The sequence below is a fragment of the Eptesicus fuscus genome, chromosome 5, assembly GCF_027574615.1.
Source record: "Eptesicus fuscus isolate TK198812 chromosome 5, DD_ASM_mEF_20220401, whole genome shotgun sequence".
NCBI lineage: Eukaryota > Metazoa > Chordata > Mammalia > Chiroptera > Vespertilionidae > Eptesicus > Eptesicus fuscus.
Window position 1 is genome coordinate 54,434,498 of NC_072477.1, and position 12,044 is coordinate 54,446,541.

Genomic DNA, 12,044 nt, shown 5'->3' on the forward strand with positions numbered 1-12,044 from the left:
AAATAAATAAATAAATAAATAGATAAATAAATAAATAAAGGAACAACTAAACTGTTTAGGTAAAAATTTATTATATTTATGAGTATATTTAGAAGATATTCCATGTGGATTCATCCCATCCTATATAGTAAAAGAGTAATATGCAAATTAACCATCACTCCAATACACCCACAAGCCACACCCAGCAGCCAATCAGGAGCGAGTATGCAAATTAACCCAACCAAGATGGCTGCGGCCACAGCGAGAGCAGGAGGCTTGGGTTTCCCAGGAAATGGAGGAAGCCAAGCTTTCTGCACACGCTTGGGGGGCCCAGGCCTCCACGCAAGGCTACAAAGTTTCAATTATAGAAGATAAATAAATTCCAATAAAAATGGCAGCAGCCACAGAGCTGGAGAGAGCAGGAGGCTTGGGTTGCCCCGGCGATGGAGGAAGCCAAACTCCCGCAGCCCTGGCCTGCCTTGGCCTCCGCTACAAAGTTTCAATTATAGAAGATAAATAAATCCCAACAAAAATGGCTGTGGCCACGAAGCAAGCAGGAGGCTTGGCTCCGCTCAAGGCTACAAAGTTTCCATTATAGAAGATAAATAAATCCCAGATCCCAGGGCCTCCACTTGGGTCACTGGGGTGGGCATGGCCAGCCTGCAAACCAACACAGGCCCCTCGCCCAGGCCTCCCCATGCACCAAGGGAACCACCACCCTGATCCAAGACACCTTTCAGGGCAAACCAGCTGGTCCCCACCTGTGCACCAGGCCTCTATCCTATCTAATAAAAGAGTAATATGCAAATTGACCATCACTCCAACACACAAGATGGCTGCCCCCATGTGGTCAAAGATGGCTGCCCCCATGTGGGCACAAGATGGCCAGCAGGGGAGGGCAGTTGGGAGGGACCACACCTGCAAGGGAGGGCAGTTGGGGGCAATCAAGCCTGCAGGGTAGGGCAGATAGGGGTGACCAGGCCAGCAGAGGAGGGCAGTTGGGGGGGACCAGGCCTGCAGGGGAGGGCAGTTAGGGGCAAACAGGCTGGCAGGGGAGCAGTTAGGCATCAATCTGGCTGGCAGGGGAGTGGTTAGGGGGCGATCAGGCTGGCAGGCAGAAGGGGTTAGGGGCAATCAGGAAGGCAGGCAGGTGAGCAGTTGGGAGCCAGCAGTCCTGGATTGTGAGAGGGATCTCCAACTGCCCATTGCCCATTTAGACCCTATCCTACCAGGATCGGGCCTAAACGGGCAGTTGGACATCCCTCGAGGGGTCCCAGATTGGAGAGGGTGCAGGCTGGGCTGAGGGCTACACTCCCCGTGCACAAATTTCATGCACCGGGCCTCTAGTTTTAATATAATATGCAATGTGCACAAGGGTCTTTATCTCTCTCTTTAGTAAATATTCTGAAGATACATCAACTATTCTTGTGGCAACCTCCTCTATGATTGAATACTTATTAACTAACTAATGTGCCAGTACAGGAAATTTGTGCACGGAGTGGGGGGGTCCTTCAGCCTGGCCTGAACCCTCTCCAATCTGGGACCCCACAGTGATTGGGCCTAAACCAGCAGTCGGGACATCCCTCTTGAAATCCGGGACCACTGGCTCCTAACCGCTCGCCTGCCTGCCTGATTGCCCCTAACCACTCTGCCTGCCAGCCTGCTTGCCCCCAACTTCCCCCCCACCAGCCTGATCACCTCCAATTGCACTTCCCTCCTGGCCTGGTTGCCCCTAACCGCCTCTGCCTCAGCTCCACCACCATGGCTTTGTCTGGGAAGGTCTCCCGGAAGGTCTCCCAGTCTAATTAGCATATTACCTTTTTATTAGTATAGCTAGAGGCCTGGTGCATGGGTGGGGGCCAGCTGGTCTGCCCTGAAAGGGGTCCTGGATCAGGGAGGAGGTCCTCGTGGGGGGTGGGGCCAGCCTGGGTGAGGGGCCTGGGGCGGTTTTCAGGCTGGCCACGCCCCCATCAGGGTGGGGGGTCTCTGCTGTGGGGCATGGCCAGCCTGGGCAAGGGGCTAATGGCTGTTTGCAGGCTGGCCACGCCCCCATCAGGGTGAGGGTCCCCTCTGGGGGGCGTTGCTGGCCTGAGCGAGGGGCTGAAGGCCGTTTGGGGGTGGTTTGCAGGCTGGCCAAGCCCCTGGCTTTGTCCAGAAGGATGTCCGGAAGGTCTCCGGAAGGTCTCCTGGTCTAATTAGCATATTACTCTTTTATTAGTATAGATGACCCATAATGCTTTCTCTCTTTTTTTTTCTGAATAAATGACATCTTATGCATTGAACCATCTCTTATGGTTTCTAGTTACTACCCTTGCACACATATACTATGCAAAATTCTTTGTCATTTTCTCAACTTTTTCCCTTGTTCCTAAATGCCGTGTTCTAAGTGGGATCAGAATATTTTAATATATGTCATTTAGCAATAAATTTACTATCTAATAAACAGGTAATATGCAAATTGAACGTCACTCCAACACACAAGATGGCTGCTCCCATGTGATCAAAGATGGCCGCCCCCATCTGGGCAAAGATGGCTGCCCCCATGTGGACACAAGATGGCTGCCACAAGATGGCCAGCAGGGGAGGGCAGTTGGGGGGGACCAGGCCTGCAGGGGAGGGCAGTTGGGGGGGACCAGGCCTGCAGGGAAGGCAGTTGTTGGTGATCAGGCCAGGAGGGGTGGGAAGTTGGGGGTGACCAGGCTGGCAGAGGAGGGCAGTTGAGGGAGACCAGGCCAGCAAGGGAGGGCAGTTGGGGGGGACCAGGCCTGAAGGGGAGGGCATTGGTGGGGCATGCCAGCAGGGGAGGGCATTAGGGGGGCATGCCAGCAGGGGAGGGAAGTTGGGGGGGGCACAGGCCTGCAGGGGAGGGCCCAGGCCTGCAGGGGAGGGCATTTGGGGGGAACCAAGGCCTGCAGGGGAGGACAGTTACCAGCCCTGCAGGGAAGGCAGTTAGGGGCAACACGGCCTGCAGGGGAGGGCAGTTAGGGGTGACTGTGCTGGCAAGGAAGGGCAGTTGGGGATGACCAGTCCTGCAGGAGAGGGCAGTTGTGGGGACTAGGTCTGCAGGGGAGGGCAGCTGGGGGCAACGAGGCCTACAGGGGAGAGCAGTTAGGGGTCACCAGGCCTGCAGTGAAGGACATTTGGGGATGTCCAGTCCTGCAGGAGAGGGCAGTTGGGGGGACCGGGTCTGCAGGGGAGGACAGTTAGGGGTGACCAGGCTGGCAGGCGAGGGCAGTTAGGGGCAAATGGGCCAGTTCCTGGCTGGCAGGGGAGTGGTTAGGGGGTGATCAGGCTGGCAGGCAGGCAAGCGATTGGGAGCCAGCAGTTTTGGATTGTGAGAGGGCAGTCAGACATCCCTCAAGGAGTCCCAGATTGGAGAGGGTGCAGGCTGGGCTGAGGGACACCTCCCCTCCCCCCGTGCATGAATTTCATGCATCGGGCCTCTAGTTTTCAATAATTTTCTATGATAAAGAGGCTTACTGATTATATCAAAGACTTCTTAAAATACAAAACTGCTTTTGTTCTATCAGAAAATCTCTATACATTTACCTTAATTTATTAAGTTATTTATTGATGCATTATTTGCTAAAAATATTGCCTAATCTTTCCCCTCTTTCTGTCCTTTTCACCCTAATTTCAAACTTTCCTTCTCCATCTAATAACCATTTCTGAGCCTATAGATGCCTTCTGCTTCCATAATTATGCAAAACAAGAAAAAGAAACTTTGTTACATTTTATTTCAAGTACTTAAAAATGTATTTATGACTTTGAATCCTACTGCTTTTACTTAGATAGCTTGAGTGATCATAAGTCAAATATGGATATTATTTTCTTAGAAGAGAGGAAGCAATAATAACAGTATATATGTGCCATTTCTTTTAATAGAAAAAACAAGAACACAAAAGCTCTTATCTTCTTTTTGTAAAGTATATCCATCTTAATTTTCTTTATGGCTTAAAATCAGCTCAGGGAGACACTCTAAGGAGTTAACTAAAGGAGACATGTTTAATCTACTAAATTGAATTCACCAACTGTGACTATGTACTTGTTTTATAGACTTTTAAGATCACAATGAAAACCTGAAATTAGGGACAACATGAAGATAATCAATATTCTGTGGAAGTACAAACTAAAATGACAATATGTGTCCATTTAAATAGAAAATCAGCAATGGAAAATATAAAATCTTATCAAGCAGCAGACCAATAAATCTAGGAAAACAGATGGCTGATCAGACTGCAGTATCTTGCAAGTGCAGCTGTTCAAATTTTGCTTTAGATATAATGCTGAAACTTGGGGACTTACCTATGGAGTACTAATTCACTCACACATATGAACACTACTTTCAATTTATAGGTTCTAATGACAATGTAAACTGTAGGAATCATTTCACTAAATTGCAAAAACAAAAACAAACATAAGCATGATTTTAGGAGCTTGTTGCAACACAAACATTATCACTTGTTCAAGATAAAGTTTGGGCATGGAACCCAGACATCTATTTCTGATCATCTTCAAGTACCCTCCAGGGTCTAACACTTGACTTTACTTCATAGGAAAACCTTAGTCCCTTGAATTTTTGCTGGGAGACAATCTCACACCCACTTGCCTACAAATACCAGTGGTTAGCAAGTCAGCATGTGTTGTAAGGAAAAGTGCTCAGCCATGTAGGATGTGCCATAAGAGTTGTGGGTGCACTGGCTGTAATAACATACATTTCTTTACTAAGATACAAAGTATACCTGAATGAAAATATATATATACATTTTAGGAGCAACTTGATTTCACTGTAATTTATTCAACAAAATAAATCACTATATTGTTTCTTTAGTTAATACTAGTAAGTAGTTACTTAAGACACATCTACCTAAGACATGTCTCCAGCATCAACAGGGTTACCTGGCAACTTGTTTGGAAATGCAAATTCTCTGATTTTACCTCAGATTATAGAGTCAGCAATTCTGGGGTTTGGTCTCAGCGATTTGTTTTAAAAAGTCTGCAGGTGATACTGATGCAAGCTGAAGTTTAGGGACCATTGTGCTAACTAATCACAGCAGGGCAGAGGCAACTCTTCAGAGAGAAGACCTGATGGAAGGGGCACCTAGTAAAGCCTGGAAGGTAGGATTTCTGAGTGTGTCAACTTAGATCGTTATTTTATCTTTGGGGGACTACTGGGGTTCAGAAGTGGTGACAGGATATATATAGAGGGAAAAGATAGCCTAGCAGGGGCTGTTTGCATCATCCTATATATAAAAAGCCAGGGGCCATCATGACTGAAACAACTGGACGGATGACCGAACACAGGCTGTGTGGGGAGACAAGGCTGTCAGGGGGGTTAGTGAGGGACGACCAAACTACTGAGCAGCAGGCTGCGTGGGGTGACCAGGCTGGCAGGGGGGGCAGTTGGGGGTGACCAGGCTGGCGGTGGGGGGGGGTGGCAGTTAGGGGAAACCAGGCCAGAAGAGGGGGGCAGTAAGGGGCAACCAGGCTGGCAGGGGGGGGCAATTGGGGGTGACCAAGCTAGCAGAGGGGGGCTGTTGGGGGTGACCAGGCTGGACAGAGGGGGCAATTGGGGGTGGCCAGGCTGGCAGGAGGTGCAGTAAGGGGTGACCAGTCCAGCAGGGGGGGGCAGTTAGGGGCAACCAGGCTGGCAGAGGGGGGCAGTTTGGGGCAACTAGGCTGGCAGGGAGAGCAGTTGGGGGTGACCAGGCTGGCAGAGGTTGGCAGTTAGGGGCAACCAGGCCGGCAGGGGGGCAGTTGGGGGCAACTAGACTGGCAGGGGGGCAGTTGGGGCTGACTAGGCTGGCAGAGGGTGTCAGTAAGGGGTGACCAGGCCAGCAGGGGGGACAGTTGGGGGTGACCAGGCCAGCAGAGGGGGGCAGTTGGGGGCGACTAGGCTGGCAGTGGGGACAGACAGTAAGGGGTGACCAAGCCGGTGGGGTGGGGCAGTTAGGGGCAACCAGGCTGGCAGAGGGGGGCAGTTTGGGGTGACCAGGGTGGCAGGGGGGAAGTTGGGGGCGATCAGCATGGCGGGGGGGGGTAGTTAGGGGTAATCAGGCAGGCAGGCTGGTGAGCAGTTAGGGAGCTAGCAGTCTTGGATTGTGAGAGGGGTGTCCGACTGCCAGTTAGACATCCCCTGAGGGGTCCCGGATTGGAGAGGGTGCAGGCTGGGCTGGGCAGACCCCCGCCTCCCCCGCCACCGTGCACAAATTTTGTGCACTGGGCCACTTGTGTTCTATAATGAAACAGTATAAATGAAGAGATAGTCATGAGTTGGAGACAGTTCTTTTATGGATGCAGCAAAGGAACTTTCATTCAAAGAGCTTCAGATTCAATAAGGTGAAATCCTAATAGGATTGTGGCAGTAAAGAGAGGGCTTCTGCTGTATTTAATGGATCAGAAAGAGTGACTCAAATATCCAAGCTTCAATATACTGTGATTTGACATGTAGCCTCTGGTACTATTGAGTGGGATGGCCATCAATTTCTCAAAGTCATTTATGGTCTCCTAAGCTAATGCCACACTAGTAGGAATAGGCTAAATAGCCTGTCAACACTACCGGCTGCTTCATCGAGAGATTTACTCTTATAATCAGTAAGATAAAAGCTCTGGTCCAAAATCCATTTTTGCAGTCACATTTTAGGCATGGAACATCACGGTATCAGAGCAACGCAGAGAAGACAGGAAGACTGTGTGGTATTGGTTAAGTGACATTAGAAATGTCACTTCAGGACCTCATAACAGTATATTTTAAGGCATCCAACAAAGATAAAACCCCCCATAGCTGCCTAGGTTTGACCCAAAGGGTAAAAATAAATGGTGAGAATATGCTCTTCGACTTACCGATTGATTTCTGATGACACAGAATGGGAAGGTGTAATAACTTAGTGGTCAAAAACATTTCAAACGTGCATTTATAGATGGGTGCCTTGTTTGTGTTATTTAAACTTTCTGGGCTTTTGTCATTTACAAAAATAGGGAAAATAACAGTATCTATCCCATAGGGTTGTTGTAAAGAATAAGGGAAACAGAATAGGTAAAGTGATCAGTACATAGTGGTACTCAATTAATTATCATTATTATTTTTTTTAATTAAAATTAGGTTCCCAAAGAATAAGGAATATGTATGCATCATTCACCATAGGCTCTCCAGCCCCTGGCAGCCAGCCAGACTTAGAGCAATGAGTCAACTAATAGTTGATTTGTTTTTAAGTAGTACTGAAGATATTATTTCCTCTCTCTCTCTCTCTCTCTCTCTCTCTCTCTCTCTCTCTCTCTCTCTTTCACTCTCTCTCTCTCTCTCAACAATTAAACTACCCATACTTGTCCAGAGCAACAGTACTGCCATAGGAACATTCAGTACCCATATGTCATTTTACCACTTATCACAGCTTCTAGATGTAGCTGCTATGAAATTTAAAGCATTGGTTTGGCATCTTATTCAGTCTTATACACACTTTAGTAAGAACAAGCTATCCTTTTAAGTTCCAGTTTAGAGTGTGAAGTCTTCTATTAATATATTTTCATTACAAGAGATGGTTTACATCAGTAACCTATATAAGTCCCAGAAAGAGAATATGATTTCAGTATATTTTGATACAAGGAACCCAATCCTTAGAAAGATAGGGTTGTTAAGACCAAAGATCACATCTGATAAAATAAACTCCAGTTGCCTGAAGTTATTGCAAAATAGCTAACTAGATTAATCACATCTCATTTTTATTTTTATGATTTTAAAAAAATCATTCCAATAAAATAGAATCTATTTTTCAAAGAAAGTTGCCAATTTTTACTTTCCCAGAAAATGTTTACATGATTTCCTTGTGACAATAATTGGGTATTATTGAATTCCCATGGATTAAAAATGTGTTATTTAATTGAAATTATTTTTTGTGCCAATAAAAGTTCACATTTCCTCAGTGACATATGGAGTCTATTTATTTTCTTTTTTCTTTGGAGAATGTGTTTACCTGAATGTAATTCTAATACATACAACCTTCTTTGTGACCTCCCACCTCTTTGTCTTCCCTCCAGTCCATTTGTTATATCCCCAGTGGTGTCAACATGGTTAGGTTCAGCTTTACAGCTGGAGACAGGTCAGAGCTACCAAGAGGTGGATGATGGGCTGGGACCCAGGGCCTACCAGTCTCAGTTCAGCTTTCTTCTTTCTCTCTCTCACCTTACATAACCTGCTACCTCACTATTCTGAGGGTGAATTCTAGTTACTTTTCTAATATCATGTGCAATTATAATAGTATGTTACTAAATATATTAACTCTGAGGTTATTAAATTCTCGTATGATCCTGCTTCCACTACAAGCCCTGCAGTTCCAAGAATAGCATGTGACTACCTCTTTAAAGCAGTATCCCTGATGGCCCCATTTTATTCTTTTCGTGGCAGTCACCCAAAAGAAAAAAGTTACTTAGAGAATTTTTTGAGCAATTCTCTTGCAGAATGACTGCAAATTTCAATATATTTGGAAATTGAAATCAGCTATTACCAAGAAAGTCCCCTCTTGGAATGATCCCAATCAATGCTTTTTAGCTATCATCTTTAAAAGTTAGAGGTTATTTTAGTCTTCATAATTAACAGTCATAAAAACTAGAAATATTTCATGGCAGATAAATAATGCAATACTGTTTGGACTGACAGATTATCTCCCGGAAAGCTTTCATTGGCTTTTCATTTTCTACTAAAGAAGTTCAGCCACTTTGCCCGTTCTTCAAGCCTCCTTACAAATATGGATCTAACTTTCTAATCATAGTTCCACCTGCTCTTTCTGAATCCTATGCTCTGTCTTCATTGGGACCTCTCAGGCTAGAATCCCTGAGTCACTGAATGGTGGGGGTGGGAGGTGATAAAGATTCTTTTCTTTAACAAACTCTAGCCAGGTTTCTCCATGCCCCAACCTTGGCCTATACAGACTTGAACAAACACTAGAGCTCCTTAAAGTGCCTGCCTGCAAAAATACAAAGCTGCCAAAATAATTGACTGTTTGTTGCAGCCAAAATCTGAAGATGGGTCCTTGTCTCCGCACCTCTGTGGGAGGGTAGGAACCTAAATTAGATAACCACCAGGGAGCAAACCCAGATGGGTTTTACATGAACCAACACCCTGAGTCTACTGAGCACCCACTTGCCCCTACTCCCTGTTTCTCCCTTTAAAATACCCAGTGATCTCTGTATAAATCAAAATTGAGTCATCCATTCTGGACTCTTCTCTATTGTCATAGTATAGTATTGATTAAATCTGTCCTTACCACTTTAGAGTCTGGCTTTGTTTATCTTTGATAAACACTCCTCTATAGGGTTATCCAAACCATATCTGATGTTGTATGAGCAGGAAGTAAATCTTTGTTTCAAATCTTAGAGGTTCTTAGTTTACTAGTTACTTCAGCATAAACTGTCCTACCATCTACACTAATAAAAGAAAAACATGCAAATTGACCATACCTCCTCTATGCCCACCAGCCACGCCCACCAGCCAATCAGGAGCGAGTATGCAAATTAACCCAACCAAGATGGCGGTGGCCACAGAGCTGGAGCAAGCAGGAGGCTTGGGTTGCCCCTGGCAATGGAGGAAGCCAAGCTTCCCACCCGCTCTGGCTGGCCCTGGTCTCTGCTCAAGGCTACAAAGTTTCAATTATAGAAGATAAATAAATTCCAGATACCTGCTTCTAGCCGGCCCTGGCCTCCACTCAAGGAGGGGCTGGGAGCCAGGGTTTCCAGGGGCAACCCAAGCTTTCAGCCTGCCCTAGCCTCTGCTCAAGGAGGCACTGAAAAAAAAGAAAAAAAAAGAAAAAAAGAAAAAAAGGAGGGCTGGGATCCTGGATCGCCGGGGACCGTGGCCAGCCTGCAAACAGCCATCAGCCCCTCAGGCTGGCCAGTCACCCCAGCGGGGACCTCCACCCTGAAGGGGGTGTGGGCAGCTTGAAAACAGCCCTCAGCCCCTCACCCAGGCTGGCCACACACCCCCAGCAGGGACCCTCACCCCATGGGGGCATGGCCGGCCTGCAAACCACCAAGGCCCCTTGCCCAGGCTGCCCCATGCCCCAATAGAATGCCCACCCTGATCCAGGATACACTTCAGGGCAAACCAGCCAGCCCCCACCCGTGCACCAGGCCTCTATCTATACTAATAAAAGGGTAATATGCTAATTAGAGTGGGAGACCTTCCAGGAGACCTTCTGGACATTCTTCTGGACAAAGCCATGATGGTGGGGCTGAGGTAGAGGTGGTTAGAGGCCAAGAGGGGAGGGCAGTCGTAGGTGATCAGGCCAGGATGGGACGGCAGTTGTGGGTGGTCAGGCTGGTGGTGGGCGGGGCTGTTGGGGGTAAGCAGGACATCAGTGGGGGTCAGTTGAAGATGATCAGGACAGCGGGGGAGGCAGTTGGGAGTGAGCAGGCCAGCAGGGGTGCAGTTGGGGGCGAGCAGGCCAGTGGGGAGGGGAGGTGGGGCAAGCAGGCCAGCGGGGGGCAGTTGGGGGTGAAGAGGCCAGCAGGGGGGGCAGTTGGGAGCGAGCACACTGGCACTGGGGGCAGTTGGGGGTGATCAGGCTGGCAGGAGGGCATTTGGGGGTGAGCAGGCCGGGGGTTGGGGGCAGTTGGAGGTGAGCAGGCTGGCAGGCAGAATGGTTAGGGGCAATCAGGCAGGTGAGAGGTTAGGAGCCAGCAGTCCCAGATTGTGAGAGGGATGTCCAACTGCCAGTTTAGGACCGATCCCTGTATACAGGCAGTAGGACATCCTTCGAGGGGTCCCAGATTGGAGAGGGTGCAGGCTGGGCTGAGGGACACTCTACCCCCCCACCCTCCCGTGCACAAATTTCGTGCACCGGGCCACTAGTAATTAATAAACTGTTTCCTAAGAAAGCTTTCTTAATTCCTCTACTAGTGAACTAGGTTTACAGTTTTCTAAGAGCCTGGTTAGGATCAATTCTCCATTCATAAAGGATTTCAAAATTAGACTTTTTGTGATAATGCAAATGAAGTTATATACCCTTGTGTTTGTGTCTGTGGCTAAAAGCATGTTAAATATATGCATCTTTTATGGGTTGAATTGTGTCCCCTCCAAATTCATATGTCGAAATCCTAACCTCCAGAATCTCATAATGTGACTGTATTTGGAGATAGGGCCTTTGAAAGAGGTGACTGTGAAAATAAAGTCATTAGTGTGGACTGCAATCCAATCTGACTGTTGTCTTTATAAGAAGAGAAAATTTGGACACACATAGAAAAGCCAGGGGTTCACATGCACAGAAAAAAGATCACGTGAGGACACAGTAAGAAGGCTGCATCTGTAAACCTAGAGAAGACTCAGAAGAAAAATACGACACATGAGATAAACATATAGATATTCTGGGCTCTTTTCAACCTCTCAGATACTCTGATTACATAGCATTTGACTTTGTCATAGTTGTTTACAGGTTTGGCATTCCATTATAAGTTTTCTGAGGTCAGAGATTATGTTTATTTCATGTATAATCTCTCAAAGGGGCTAGTCAAGTGTGCAGGTGAGGCAACGAATAAGCAAGCACTTGAATGAACAGCTGAGACCTCTGCTAGCATCGGACCCAGGTGGCCAGATTTATCCTTAGGGCAGTAAGACATAGGACTGCAGGTTGTTCCCCTAGTACTCTATGAGAGGCCCAGCACACAAAATTCATGTGTGGGTGCAGTCCCTAGGCTTGGCCTGTGATCAGGGCCATCTTCCCCAGCTGCTGGCAGCTGGCCTCGCCCCCCACTGCCACCCATACCCTGGTTCCCCACTCGCCATCAGGTGATCAGAGCGTGCTGGCCATGGGGAGGGACGGAGAGGTGGTCAGTGTGCCTTATGGCAACTGGTTGAACGGTTTTTCTGGTCATTCCACTGTTTGGTCAACTTGCATATTACTCTTTTATATATATAGATTAGTCATATCACTACCCTACTTAAGTATCTATAACAATAAAAGCATAATATGCTAATTAGACCTGACAGCTGAATGACCTTCTGGACATCTTTCCAGATGTCCTTCCAGATGAAGTTGTGGTGGCGGGGGCTAAGGCAGAGGCATTTAAGGGTGATT

The 12,044-nt window shown here is 47.4% G+C and overlaps 1 protein-coding gene across 2 annotated transcripts in view; it reads right to left on the reverse strand.

Annotated features, from left to right (window-relative positions):
- UNC13C (unc-13 homolog C) overlaps positions 1 to 12,044 on the reverse strand; it is a 515,697-nt gene that overhangs the window by 94,347 nt on the left and 409,306 nt on the right. The window lies entirely within an intron of this gene.